This window comes from Drosophila tropicalis, unplaced genomic scaffold (assembly GCF_018151085.1).
Source record: "Drosophila tropicalis isolate 14030-0801.00 unplaced genomic scaffold, ASM1815108v1 contig_845, whole genome shotgun sequence".
Taxonomy (NCBI): Eukaryota; Metazoa; Arthropoda; class Insecta; order Diptera; family Drosophilidae; genus Drosophila; species Drosophila tropicalis.
The window spans coordinates 3,023,633-3,038,001 of NW_027173338.1; the positions used below are offsets into that span (position 1 = coordinate 3,023,633).

General features: G+C 34.0%; 1 protein-coding gene across 1 annotated transcript in view; it reads left to right on the forward strand.

The window, feature by feature from the left end:
- Positions 1-11,622: 11,622 nt before the first annotated feature.
- Positions 11,623-14,369, forward strand: part of haf (leucine-rich repeat and fibronectin type-III domain-containing protein hattifattener) — a 67,035-nt gene continuing 64,288 nt past the window's right edge. The window contains exons 1-2 of the mRNA XM_068294877.1: positions 11,623-11,731; positions 13,735-14,111. The gene's annotated coding sequence lies outside the window, so the exon portion shown is untranslated. The remainder of the gene's footprint in view (positions 11,732-13,734; positions 14,112-14,369) is intronic.

Here is a 14,369-nt window from a genome sequence, read left to right on the forward strand (position 1 = left end):
ATAAAAATTGCTACGTGATAATGCAATGCACCACAAAAGTGGCCATTAGGTGTAAAGGAAACAACAACAAAAAGAAGGCGAAAAAAGCAGGGAAAAACCTTGAAAAAACCTGAAAATACATAAAAGTGTGGGAAAATCCGGTGTTGCCAGGCGAAACTCATACAAAGCGAAATGGTTTTAAAGTTTATATGGTAAGTTGGCCATTATTTGGGAAATGAAAATACACATATAATCATATAGATTAAGGTTATATCTTTAAAAGATACAAATCCAAAGCAGGCGAAAATGATGAAATAATGTTATTGTAATTATTTTGGAGTTTAATTAGTTTTCGTCTTCTTCTCACCTTAATAAATGTATTACTAAATAGCTGTAAATCAAAATTTAAACAGATCTCCAACTCAAGTTGAACTATTTTGGTTATTTTGGTTAATGTTAATATATATCATTGCAATTGACTAATCCAATTTGGCTGGCTCATTGCTGATTAGATGAAATGGATTGTATGAAAACCACATTTGATTTTGAATAATGCAAATGTCCTTGAAAATCGGAATGCTTAACATGCCCAAGCCTCATTCAATCCAATTGAATGTTTGCAGAAGTTGTAGACCAGCTGTGTGGGATTCGCATTCAGCTCTATCTATCATTGCCGGTCCATAAAGCCAGAGAATCTTACCACATCCGACAACCACATCATTCATTATGTTAAATGTTTATACCGATTGAATAAACTCAATTGTAATGCCCTTTCCCCCAAAATGTAGCCGATAGATACATAGATAGATAGCTGGCTGGCTAGATGGATACCTCCAACCACCCAAATGCCTTTTGCTTAATTGACACTTACTTGGTTGTTGTTTATCTTGTTGTTGTTGTTGTTGTTGTTGTTGTTGTTTGTAGATCCCAGTGAAGTCAGTTGAAAAAAAGTTTTAGTAAGTAGTTTTATGTCAAATGTCAAAGTGTCAAGGCAGTTGTTGTTCCTATTGTTGACCGCCCTCTCCATCAATCATTGGCGTGTGTATTGAAGCTTGTATGAAATCTTTATCTATTTTAGAATTTCCTGTTTTGTTTTTCCTTTTGTTGTTTTGTCTGATCTCCCACTCTACTTGTTTGGTTTCGTTTTTTAAGGAAGTGCAAATGGAATTTTGCCACTTTGCTTGGCTCTTTGTTTAACTGTTGAAGCGACAACAGGAAAAGCCGCACACCAACAAGTGAAAATACCAAATCAAATCAATTTACGACTTAAAAGCTAGTAAACATTTGTCTCAACAACAAAAGCTACAAACACACGCACACACACAGCCACACACACAAGTATGTGCGTATGTGTGTGATATCCTTAAAAAGCCACTAGCAGCCATTTAGAAGCATTCAAGTTGGTCACTCGCACAGTCACTCAACCATTTATATAGCTGCCTCTCCATCTCTTTCTGATTCCCTTTCCCGTTTTGCCAAAAAAGACATTTAACTATCCATGTACACACAAATTGTCTCTCTCGTCCCTTTCTCTTCAATGCCATTCTCCAAGTTTCCCACTGAGTTGAGGTTGTTACTCAAAATTGCCAAAACAAAAAAAGAAGAATTTAAGTTAAACCTACATAGACTTTATGCCATTACTTACTAAAACGACTTAAGTCTTTTTTATTGACTTGGAACAACAAAAATTTATATTTTTAAAAGTACATATTGAGCATTTAATTTGTTAGTAACTTATAATATTTTTCTTTCTTGATCATAATTTGAAAATTTCGAAAACTTTTTTTATTCATATTAATCAATTAATAATTTAAATGATCGAAATTCATATCCAGTTATTTTTATTCCTTTTGAGAAAAACTAGAGAACTTTAAGCGGCTCAATAAGAAAGTGTATTAACTTGGCCTACTAACCCAGTGTACGCCTTTTCTTGCTCATTTCCATGTACAACATATTTGTGGGATAAGTTTTCCTTTGTGTCCCACAATTTCTCTCACTTTCTCCCCCCTTCTACATTTCCCTGTTCCAACTTTACTCTTTACTTACTGAGACGCACACACACACACACAATGTAGACGAAAATTCCCTAATGTGACAATAAAGTTTTTTTTGTCTGTTTTTGTATTTTGCTGGGGAAATCCTTTAATTGACTTTGCGTTTGCCTTGCTTCGACTGATGAGAGTGCCAAAAGTGCAAACCATACGAATTCTTGCTGGCGTCGATAAGTAATGTTTCTATTGTTGGGATTTGGCAAAATTGTTTTGTCTAATCTTTGCCCTGCCATGCCACAAATATGGGCCAGAAGGTCGAACACATGGGTGTGAGTGTATGGGTTTTTTTTTTTGCATAATCGATTATGGGTGGCAGCGAAACAGCTTCCCATGATGATACATGGGAAATTATAATGACTAAGCTAAAAATTTATGCAAATAGTCATATGTATGGATAATTTTGCATTGTCTTTTTTGCGTAATGTTTGACAATTATAGATAAATTTTGGGTTTGTGAAGGGGTCCGGGGTAGGCCTCCGAGAAAGGAGATGAATATTGGGCGGCAGAGACTTGCCTGACATCAGCATGAATATGTATTTTTCAAACAATGGCCATACAATAACAAGGAATATCTTTGCATTGTTCCTTTTTGTTGCCTCTTTTGAAATTTTTTTTTTTGCTTGGTCTATTTTTGTGTTTTTTTTTTTTTTGACAAAGGTAAACGTATGCTAGGATATGCCGTGAAAACATCTTTTCTACACATGTTGTCTATTGATAAGAGGGCATCATATTTGGCTTTTGTTTAAGTTCATTTCACATCTATTTCGGAGCTCAGTCCCAGGGCATTGTTCTTTACTCTTTTTTTCCATTTACCTTTGTGTCTATAGACACTTTAATTGCACTTGCCTCTAGTTAATTTATAGCCCGAAAACCTTTCTACGCTTTACTCCCCATCGGAATGACCCAAATACTTGTATTGCAAGTGCTTCCAGCTAACACACACCCAACACTCTCATACACTTACACACATATCCCTACACACAATTTGAGTTATAGTTATTTCTACTCTTGTTTTACTTTTAGGTAGAGTTTGACTTTATTTTCGAGCATAAATATGTTGTTGTGGCCTGAAACCAGGCAATTGAGAGAGATAATGGTTTTCCCCAGTTTAATCTAGGTTCTGCCAAAGATTTATTGACTAAAATGAGAAAAGGTAACACCAAGTGCTGGCAAGTGGTTTTCTTCATGTTTTTTTTTTTGGGCTAATAGTGATTACTTTTGAAGATTATGCAGGCTTAGATAATTTAAATGTAGATTAGTAAAAGCAAAGTCTAATAAAATATGCCCTGTAGGTTTAGAAATAGATATATCTAGATTAATCCATGTTCCAGCTAAATATTTGTACTATTTGACAATCTTTCTATCTTGTTAATTGTTTGTTTTATAATTAGAAATAATAAAATATGAATTTAAGTCATTAAAATATATGTAAAATGATTTTCTTTTTTATGGACAAACAGTTTATCCCACTTAGCCAAGTTTTTGGTCAGTTGATCATCTTTTAGCTGTTCGTTTTCTTCTAATTTATTTACTTTTTTCATCTTAGAGCTTCTGTAGCTCATTTGTATGCCATTGTCTGGGCTATATTAAGGTTTGAGGCAACTGATTAGAGACAGAAATGCATATAAATTTCTTGTAGTTTATAATTGTTATTGATTCACTTTAAATTAGAGTCCATTAACATTCAAATTAGATGCGAAAAATTGGTCTAATTACGATTTGTCACATGTGTTTTTCAAATGATTCTAATTGCATTTTCATTTATTAGTTTGAAATGTCATTGCATTTATTGCATCTAATGTGTCTATATGAACTCGTTTGTATTCACTTTTGCATAATTCATTTCAATTTGAAAAATGTTAATTAGTTTAGCAACATGTGATGTTCAAATTAATCACAAAATAAAAAAAAAAAATAAAAATGATACAAAATAGCCCTTAATTATGTATAGAGGAATACCGAACTGAATATATGTATGTATGTACATATGTGAAAGGAAAAACTCATGCAATTACAGTTAAAGTCATATTCAAACAATTTACCAAATGAAATCAGACAACAATTTTATAATCAATTTGCATATTTTAAATAACAGTAGGATGATAACAACAGTTAAAATTATTACCTGGCGTTTCACTTTCATTTTAATTGACAGCAAAAGAAATCATTTTAATTGTGCTCATTCATATATCTTCATATGGAGAATTATATGTACGAATGTATGTATATATCAGTTATATTCCATTTCCCCAGCGATTTCGATTTGCCAACATATTTAAATCAATTAAGTGCTTTTATGACAACGTTCGCAGCGTATCGAACTCAAATGTTAACGTTGCCTTGCCAATCAATAAATAAATCATTGCAATTGAGCAAATAATTGATATACATAAGCATACGCACACAAACACACACACACACATTGTATATACAGACAATTACATATGTATGTGCGAGGGTGGCTTAAAGTTTATCTCTAAGCTGTTGCTTATTATATGTATATAAATGAGGTTCATATGAAAGGGTAATGTGCTGTAAAGAAGGATATTGCTTTTTTAACCGATATTATCTATCGTCGAAGATAGTTTGAATCAGATTGAAGGCCCACCTCTAGTAGGATACGATAGAATTATTCTTGAATAACTATAGTTATTAAATCATAAGTATCCCGAAGTTCTCGATTATTGCGACTGCCTCTCAAGCTCGTTCAACCCAGACTGCATGCTGAATACGACAAAAGGAGTCTAACTAACTTTTCGAGCTACCTTCGCCTGTAATTTGCAGCACTTATTGACATATTACACACTCATATTTGTACATTTTGCCAGCAATATATAAATAAAATCGCATTAATGGTAAATAGATTTTTACTTATGTATGTATGTACGCGTATATAGTTGCTGTTGCTATTGTATATTAATATTATTTTCTGTTGTGTTTTGTTTTCATTTTTTTTTTTCTTCCATAATGCCATTGGTAAATATACTTTCTAAATGTATAATCATATGCCAGAGAATATGTATGTATGTATGTATGTGTAATGTTAATGGTGGATATTTGCGGTTTGTTTGATTATATTTGCATTTCAAAAATTTGCCATATGCAAACAAAACCGAATCCCAGGCATACAAATAGTGTGTAATGCTTAATTTATGTGCAAAAAAAAAAAAACAAAAAAATCTCACTCTTTAATATTTTAATAATGAATAATAATATTTATTTTTTTTTTGCAAATTTGATTCGATTTACGATAGAAATTTGTTGATTTTTCTTTTAAATTCATCATCAGTTGACGATGCCCTGAAAACAAAATTCAATTTACTTTTCGTTTTTAATCATAGTTAGAGAGAAAATGAAAAAAAGACACAATGTTGCGTATACTTAATATGATTTGTGCTCTATGCTCTATTTTTTTTGGGTATGAGATGAAAGGCTTCCTGATTGGCAAAAACTACGATGATGGAGAGTTTTTCATGAAGGATGATGATGATGATGCGCTTGCTCATCATAATCATCCATGGTTGATGGCCAACTTGGCAGCAAGCTGCTTCTGCTGTTCTTGACGTCACGTATACGCCCAGTTTGACATTTGGTCTCTGTTGCCAGTGCTGCTCGTGTTGCTGCTGCTGCTGCTGCTGTCGATGCTTTAACAATTAAGCCTTGCCATGCCATGGAACTTTGATGCTAGCCAAATTGACAAATGATGCATGTTGTTAATGCAACTGAGCTTGTTGCACCAAATTGATGCATGCTACACACACACACACACACACTCCCACATTTGACATTGATGTTCTTAATCAAGTGATGTATGTATATCGTCCCTTTTGTTAAGCAACCTTCCAATGCAGCTTGATGAATCATTCATTTAGCTGGCATTAGCCAATCTGCATTGAGCGTATGATGATTTTACTTGGGAACAATGGGTTAAGTTTGGCCTCAAGTCTTTCAGTGGCAGGCTAACAAAGCCCTACGCTAATGCCAATAAGCCATGGGTGGTTAGAGCCATGGCAAGGCATGGGTGTGTCCTTCCTTTAACAAACACACACACACACAAAACACACACACATACACGAATACGTATTTGGGTCCTAACGAAATTGACCGCAACATTATTCGTTTGAATGTTGCATGTGACAATATGGCAGAATGAAAGGGGGATTTCGCCAGGTGCAAGCTTAATATGGGGCGTATTAAGGGCGTGGATGCGTGTGGATGTGGATGAGTGTATGTGTATGTGTGCTTCTCTATGGGGTGTGCGTGCCTTGTCGCTTGACAGAGTTAACATTTTAATTGTCATGAAATATTCATTTTGTGGAGGAGTGACCCAAACATGAAAATAGTTTTTACATGTTGACACTGGCGAGGGAGGATCCAAATGTAAACAACGAATAAAATGAAAACAGTCAGACAGATTATCTAACTACCCGGCAAACATTTCGCCTGTGTATAATGCTTTTATACTGAATTGTCAAGTCAAAGTAACAATTTGAAATTAATTTCTATTACTTAGTTTCAGGAATGTTTATAATATGGTCTAAGGTCCATATAACTTTAGAGTTTCACTTATTTCAAGTAGTAAGACTTCTCATATATTACATATTTTATTTACAATAATGTAATAATCCAATGTCAATTAGTAAAATTTATTTGATTCTCTGATGGTTTTGCTTATTCAGCAATAGATAATGCTATATATTTGATTTCTAAATATCATTCGTCTAAATTGTCTGATGATTCAGCAAATGGACTAGTGAGCTTAATATATTCAATTGCCTACTTTTTAGGGTTTCTGGCAAAGTATAAACAAACGCAGTACAAACAAAAGTGTTTTTCTTAAAGACTATTTTAGCTAGAAATATCATATTTAGTATGTATTCTAGCTTATCCCATAGTTAAAAGAAACTCGATTATTCCCCGTAATTGATTGATATTAATATTCAGAAACATATCAAATTTAATTAAATTCGAACTCAAAATTGCTGAGCTATGGATATAAACGTCAATAGGCAGGAGTTGGCCGTGGGTTTGTGTGGCGCTAGGGTGCGAGATCCTGAGATATGCTTGTAAATGCATTTGTTATTAAGTTAAATGTAAATTGTTAAAATGTGAAATATATTTGTTTGCCTGGTGCATGATTTACCCAAGTCATTTGATACTTAAGATTGCTAACGATTTTGCTTATCCGCTTGTTATTTGAATTTATGAGAAATTTTGTTGAGTTTTGCTGTTCAATGAATGAAAATTCTTAAAATTTGCTTAAATATTACAAGCGATAAAATAATTACTATTACCAGATATATGTTTGTACAAATTTTTTATTAATTATAAAAAAATATTAAAATTTAAACGTCTGCTTTTAATGACTCTAATGAAAAGGGGGGAGTCCCATGTATCTACATATATCTGTAATCATTTGAATGAAAAGCTTGACTACTTTTGAATCTCCTCACGCACAGTTTATTATTTCAGCCTCTCCTATTAACAATTTGAGGGTGGATCGTCGTAAAGGCAAGACACAGTGTCTTTAAAGTGTCCTGGATCTATATTTAAAACTTGGTCCATGTTTCCATACCCTCTCCCTACAACCACTTTCTTCACTTTTCCCTTCTCACTCCAATAGCGGCATTAGTTGTTATTGCTGTTTATGGCAGGCGTCTGCTTTGTTTGTCAAGCGATTAAGTTGTAATTATGCGTTGCTACGTGTCCGTAACCAAAAGCCCAAGGTCCATGGAATGACAATTTTTGTTTCCTGTTTTGTTTTTTCGTTTTGTTGGTTTGTTTTTCTAGCCCTCCCCAGGACCAACTCAAAGGAGCTTGAATGCCGATTATGGTTAGCGGTGTCTAATGAGTTGACATTAATAGAAACGTTCGCCTTGATGCTGTGTTGATGATGATGATGGCCAAAATGAACAAGTCTAAATCGTTGTTAAAGAGTAAGGAATTTTCTTTACCTTTTTTTTTCGTTTCGTTGTTTGACTGTAAAGCATACCTGAAGTCAGTGTGTAAGGGCCGAGAATGAGAAAAGAATGCAATCGATTCCAAAGAAAAACAAAGAGGAAAACTGGTAAATAAAATTGAATTCGAAATGAAGTGAAAAGTAAGGAAAATCTGCAATTAGTGAAACGAAATTTGAAAGTGGAAATGAAAATCAGAGAAATTAGTAAAAATGAAAGAACACACAAAAAAAAAAAAAATGAAGGCCTACAATTTTTCAGGTAGAATAAGAACTGAATAAGGAAATATAATCATTACGAAATGTCAAGGCAATACGGTGAGACCTAAATAAAAAAACTCCTGAAATGGGTTTTAAGTATTAAAAAAAATACGATTGGAAAACTTAAAGAGATAATACAATTTTGTTGGCAAGTTGGAATGCTTTTGGTTCAAGTTTAAAATAAAACGAACATATTGCTATCTAATTTATGTTTCTGCGAAATATTTATGAATTGGTTACAGACTAATTAGTAACTATAAAATTAAATATTGATCAATAGATACCAACTTGTGGCCCTAAAACATGTAAATACTCGCTAATTAACGGTTTTAACAATTGCCAGCAATCATATTTAAAAAGTATAAAAAAAAAATACGAAAAGTGAAAAGAATTGCGGCTCATTTAAACTTTTGGGCAAACAAATCAGCTTAACACATATTAGGCAAATTTTTTTTGTTACTTTTGGGCCATGCTGTCAGCCATTTTGATTTGCCTTTTTAATGTGCAATTTCAATGGGTGGGGTGGGGCAAAAAGTTAAAAGAGGAACTTGGAGGGCAGCATGTGGCAGGAAATGTGGGGCACACGTAAAAAATATTAAGATACCGTTTATATAGCTATATAAGCTTACATATTTAATGCGTTAATTTTCGACAATATATGTACCTATATAAATTCTTCTTTTTTTTGCTTATTTGGCTTCATAATCTAGCCGAGCGTGACAACCTCCGGTAGACAGACAGAGGCATACATACGTTGCATACTTTCCGGCGTTGCCACGTGCACAACGCGGCAGTAGCAACAACAACAACAACAGCTACCGACAGAGATTCGAGAGCCAAAAGTAAAAATGATGGAAAACGTTGACGTTGGCAAATTTATCTCATATGTTTCTCTCTCTCTCCCTCTCTTTCTCTCTCTTGTGCCGGATATCCTCTTGCTGTTAGCATCTTTGACTTTTATCGATGCTAATATGTCGTAGACTCTCTTCGTCTATACATATGTCTGAATGTGAGTCCAAATCCTGCTCACATCCACATCTACAACTCTATTATCATCATCACTGTCATAATCTTCATCATCATCATCATCATCTGTTCTCCACCTTCAGACAAAGACAACTGCAGCCGTTGGCACAATCCACTAACAACTCAACAACTCACTTTTAAGTGTTCCAAAAAAAAAAAAAAAAAATACAGGAAAAAAAGGAACAAAAATTTCCATGCATGTCTGAGTATTGGGTATGTTTCGTTGCGTCTGTGTGTGTGTGTGTGTGTGGCTTATTTGAAAAGTTTCCTGTGCATCTGCTGAATATAAGGTAAGACACAGTTAGTCAAGCATATGAAATATTTTACATAGGGGAGGGGGGCATCCCACATAACTTGAAACTTCAAAAACTGGTAAAAATCTTCGCAAGGCAAAACAATTTTTCCAACTCTGCAGAAATTATTTGAGTCATTTCCTTAGGGCATAGGTATGCGGAACCCTTTCTTCCTGTTTTAGTTAACATTCAAACTATTTAAAGCGTCACAACAAAATTTGGTTACTACATAATTAGTTGAAAAGGTTAACCTTTCTTGTTTGCAAAGTTGAAGAGCATATTTCGGACCACTTTTTTGAGGGGAGAGAATAGTAACTAAATGAACAATTCCAAAAATAACATCAAGTATACAAGGATAACATGTAATGAAATTAAGAGTTAAGTGCATGGCAGGAAAACAATTTTCATTACAACCAACTATTACGTTCAAATTTTCTGTTGGAAATCTAAAGGAATTTTCATTAACAAAACATTGAAGCGAGAATTTAAGAAATAATTAATACTAATAACTAAACTAAACCAAAATGTTTGTTAATTGAAAATTTAATCAGTAGTATGTAGATCTATAGATCTGTACAATATTTTGTTTAAATTGACTTATCTTAATGTTAACAACAAAACTATTTGTTAACTATTAAACGAAAACTATTAATCAAATTGAGCTTGTTGCAGAATACTTACTATATAAACTTAAAATAAAGTTCTTTGCACAATTGAGTAAAGTTGTAAACATTTAATTCCCATTAACCTTACTTCATTTTATCCATAGTTTTGTTGTAACATCTAAACTTAAATAAAAATGGATATTCATCTAAATTTTAGGAGGTGCCAAAAACCAAAGAATTAACTCCTAGATACGGCTAACCACATGGTCGATCTCCTCAAAATTATCCCTTGAGTGATGTGTGAAACAGCGTATTCAGTTGATTGCATCTGGAAATGCTCAAAGCAAATCAGTTGCAGAATTGTATGAGATGCCAAAGTTACCACAACGAACGAATGAACCGATTTCCTGTTCTTGCTGCAACCGACTGAAATGGTTAGCCGCAGACTTTGCGGACGATTGGATGGGAAAGATAGTTCATATGTAATATGGTGTATTAAAAAATGCATTATTGGCACAATTGATGTACTTGGAATGAGATATTAAATCCTTAGTCTTTCTCCACTTTAGTTTCAGTTAAATCTATGGCGCATCTAATTACTTTTGAAAATCTCTTCCTTTACTTAATTGCTTTAATTTGCTTGGCCATAAAGTGTTTAATTAAAGCCTAAACAGTTAAAAGTCCGACATGCAAACTATTTAATACTTTTAAAGGTTATTTACACTGTCGAAAAAAAATCAAAATTTTGTTTGTTTTTCCATTCATTAATATTACCATTTTTTGTTTGTTTGTTTGGTTTCTTGCGTGTTCAATTGTTGGCTTAAAAGTGAAGACACATGTTAAATAACAGAGTCTAAGAGTCTATTTAACATGGGCAGCGCAGCTGACGTCGCTGTTGACGTCGGCGCAAGTACTTCGGGTGCGCTAACATCGAGACTTCGGTTTTACAGTGGGGCAGATAACCTGAAATTTTGAATATAAATTTATGATACTCAAATTGTCAATAAGGTGAAATAAATAAATTTCACATTGCTAATTTGCAGCTAAATTTTAACTATTACGAATTGATTTTGCGATGGGATTTTAAAAAAATTTCCACCTGCTGAATTTGGTTTTGTCCTACAAATTGTTGTGTTTTCTATATTGCCTTAGGACATTTAACGATAAGATAGGTTACTTACCGTTACTTTTCATTGTTTCATGCAGTTTCAATATAAAGATTTTTAAGGAAGGTTTCACTTCAAATTAAATATTATTCCTCTTATAAAATTCACAAAATTTAATAAAAATTAAGAATTGGACAGAATTTGGTTAAGTGAACTTTGTGAACGAATTTGTCGCACCTGACCCACAGTGCACTGTTAACTATTTGAGCCAATGTTTTGGGCCCCACATCCGCTGCTGGTGCTGCCTTTCGTTGGCCTGGTCTCAGTCACCTGCTAAGGTTTGAGCCCGTCGCAACGCAGCGGCATTTGTCGTGAGCTTCAAGAAAGAAAAAACAAATTCTAATACGAAGTAAAATCTCTCGCTTATCTCTCGTAAACGTGTGTGTCTCTGTGTGTGAGTGTGTGTGTGTTATCGTTATTGTTAATATGTTCATTTTGCATGCCCGATTTTAAGTGTTATCCCTCGTATAATTTAATTAACAATTAATTTTCAAACCGAATATATCAATAAGTTCTCAATCAATATCGGCAAAACTTTACAAAATTTTTGTCTGTGGTATTTGGTATATTTGCCTAATACGAGAAAAACCAGTTTCTTTCACCAGTCACTGGATTCTAACATTTCGATGTGAACTCGATAACAACAACAACAACAACCACAAGAACAACGAACGACGATTTCAAGCCAAATGCAACGGACTCTAGTAGTAGTAATTGGCCAAGTGGCTAAGGAATTTCTAGCGTGTCTTCATCAACATGGTTGTTGTCGTCGTCGGTGTTGGTGTTGCTGTTGGTGTCGGTATCTGGACCCAGTGAGATTGTCCAACCAGACTAGATACACCACGCACAGTGCGCCTAACTCATCTAAAAACTATCAATAGAAGTTACCTCGTTTTGGTCTTAGTTGTTGTTTCTATTTTTTTTTTTGTTCATTCGTTTTGTTTACCGTTAGAGCGGTTGGTTGTTCGTTCTTGCTGCTGCTGTTCTGGAGTGGCCATCAAGCCAGCCAAGCGTGCATCTGTGTTTAGAAAGCCACTTGGCGGCTCCAGCAATGTGGCCAGTCGCGACTCCCCACACTAAATTCTAGACTCCTCATCTTGGTCTTGGTTTTCGCCTTGCTCTTGGTCTGGGTCCGGCCTTTTAAAGAGAAATGAAAAAGAAGAAAACAAATGCTTAATTAAATTTGAAGCAAACTCTTTTTGGTCAGACTTCCAACTTCCAAATTGACCGACTTCTTACATTCACAAAACCGTTAATTCATTGTTAATCTCTTGATTTGTTCATTTTATGGCCGAACAACTTTTTGAAATCATTTAACAAATGCAAATGAAAGTGCTTAAACAAAAGAAGAAAAAAATTATAACAGTTAAAATTTAACTCATAAACAAATTTTCCAGAATTAAAATTTTGGGCTGGAAAATAAAAGCAAACATTTAATTTTCGGACTTTACCAAATTTAAAACTTAAGAATGTTTCATCAGAAAAATTTATATTAATTAGCAAATACTTCCAATTGCTTAGATCGAAGTAAAATCTCTAAATCTATTTTATTGTCTTGTTCAAGAAATTGTTTAACAACAAAAACCTTTTTGTTTGTTAATGTAAAACTAAAGCCAATAATTCTATAAAGACTCATTACAAAAACCATAAATTTATTTATTTGAGAATTCTGCAGACATTTAACTTTCATGTAAATTTAATAAATAACACGAACTACATATAATAAACTATGAAAATAAAAGGGTTCCGTTATAAAAACAATAACATTGTCTCATATTATCTGACATACATTTCGCAGTTAAAAATAAACAAAATATATTTTATATAAAAACCTTTCATTGCTGCCAATTTTTTTTAGGCAAAGTTTCTGATTTAAAAAAAATAAAATTTGTTTCATATTTTTGTTTTGTTGACTTTTTCAATCAAAACTTTCCCTTTAGAGAAAAATAATAAAACAGAAAACATTTTGTAAGTTGATCTGCATTTGGCTAAGAATTTGAGCAATTTTAAATTTCAAATTGTACATTAAATTTGTACACCGAAAGAATGTTGTTATTTATTTGATTTACAAATAAATTTGAAAAATGGAAAAAAAAGAACAAATTTGTAATTGTTTAACCACTGAAATTGGCATTTTTCCCTTCATTCTGGTTTTTGCTTGTTATCAAATTGTTTGGTTTTGGTTTTAGCCACAGGAAAACATTCCTTTGGCAAACAGGTTGTCATAACTCGGCCAAAAGCAGAAAAGCAACAAAAACGAACACGTGCACAGTCTGCACAAAAGGTTAACACGAATAGCAGCAACAACAACAATAAAACCCCCACTCCTCCTTAACAACCACAACAAGAACAACGCGAAAAATTTAAAATAAAATAATAAACACGTGAAAATTTCAGTAGCTGAAAAAAGGAAGCAAAAAAAAAAAAAAAAAAAGCCAAACTCGCAATAAATAAAACCGAAAAGTTAAAAGAATTTCAAGCGTTGGCGTTTTGTCAACCAGAAAAGGGCCAAGCGGCAATAAAAAGAGGCTCACAAGTGGCTGTTGCAACAACAACAACAACAACGGAACGGCCAACCACACTTGAGAGTGCGACCCTGTGAACCACGAACCTCGACCCTCGACCCCTTTTTTATTTTCATTTTGTTCGGTTCGGTTTTTCTTTCTTCCTCCCCCACAAACCAACCAATACCTGGCAGCCGTTGCCGGAGGCCGGAAAACGCTTGTTTCAACCAACAGCCACACCAAAAGGCGAGTGACAAACACAACAAACAGGTGAGTGAGCCGGGCCGAATGCATGTGAATGAGTAAACCAAAGACTGAGTGTGTGTGTGAGTGAGTGAGTGAATAATATTGTGAATGAATGAACAAAAGTTTGTTTGGTTCTCTGTTTGAATGGTTGGTTGGTTGCCCCTACGGTTTTGATTGAAACTGATAAAAATAATAGAAGGCCTTCTGAACTCAGAGCCCAGAAACCGGGCCCACACCCGGACCAGGCTCAGATTCAGACCCGTACTCCAACAAGTACTGAGC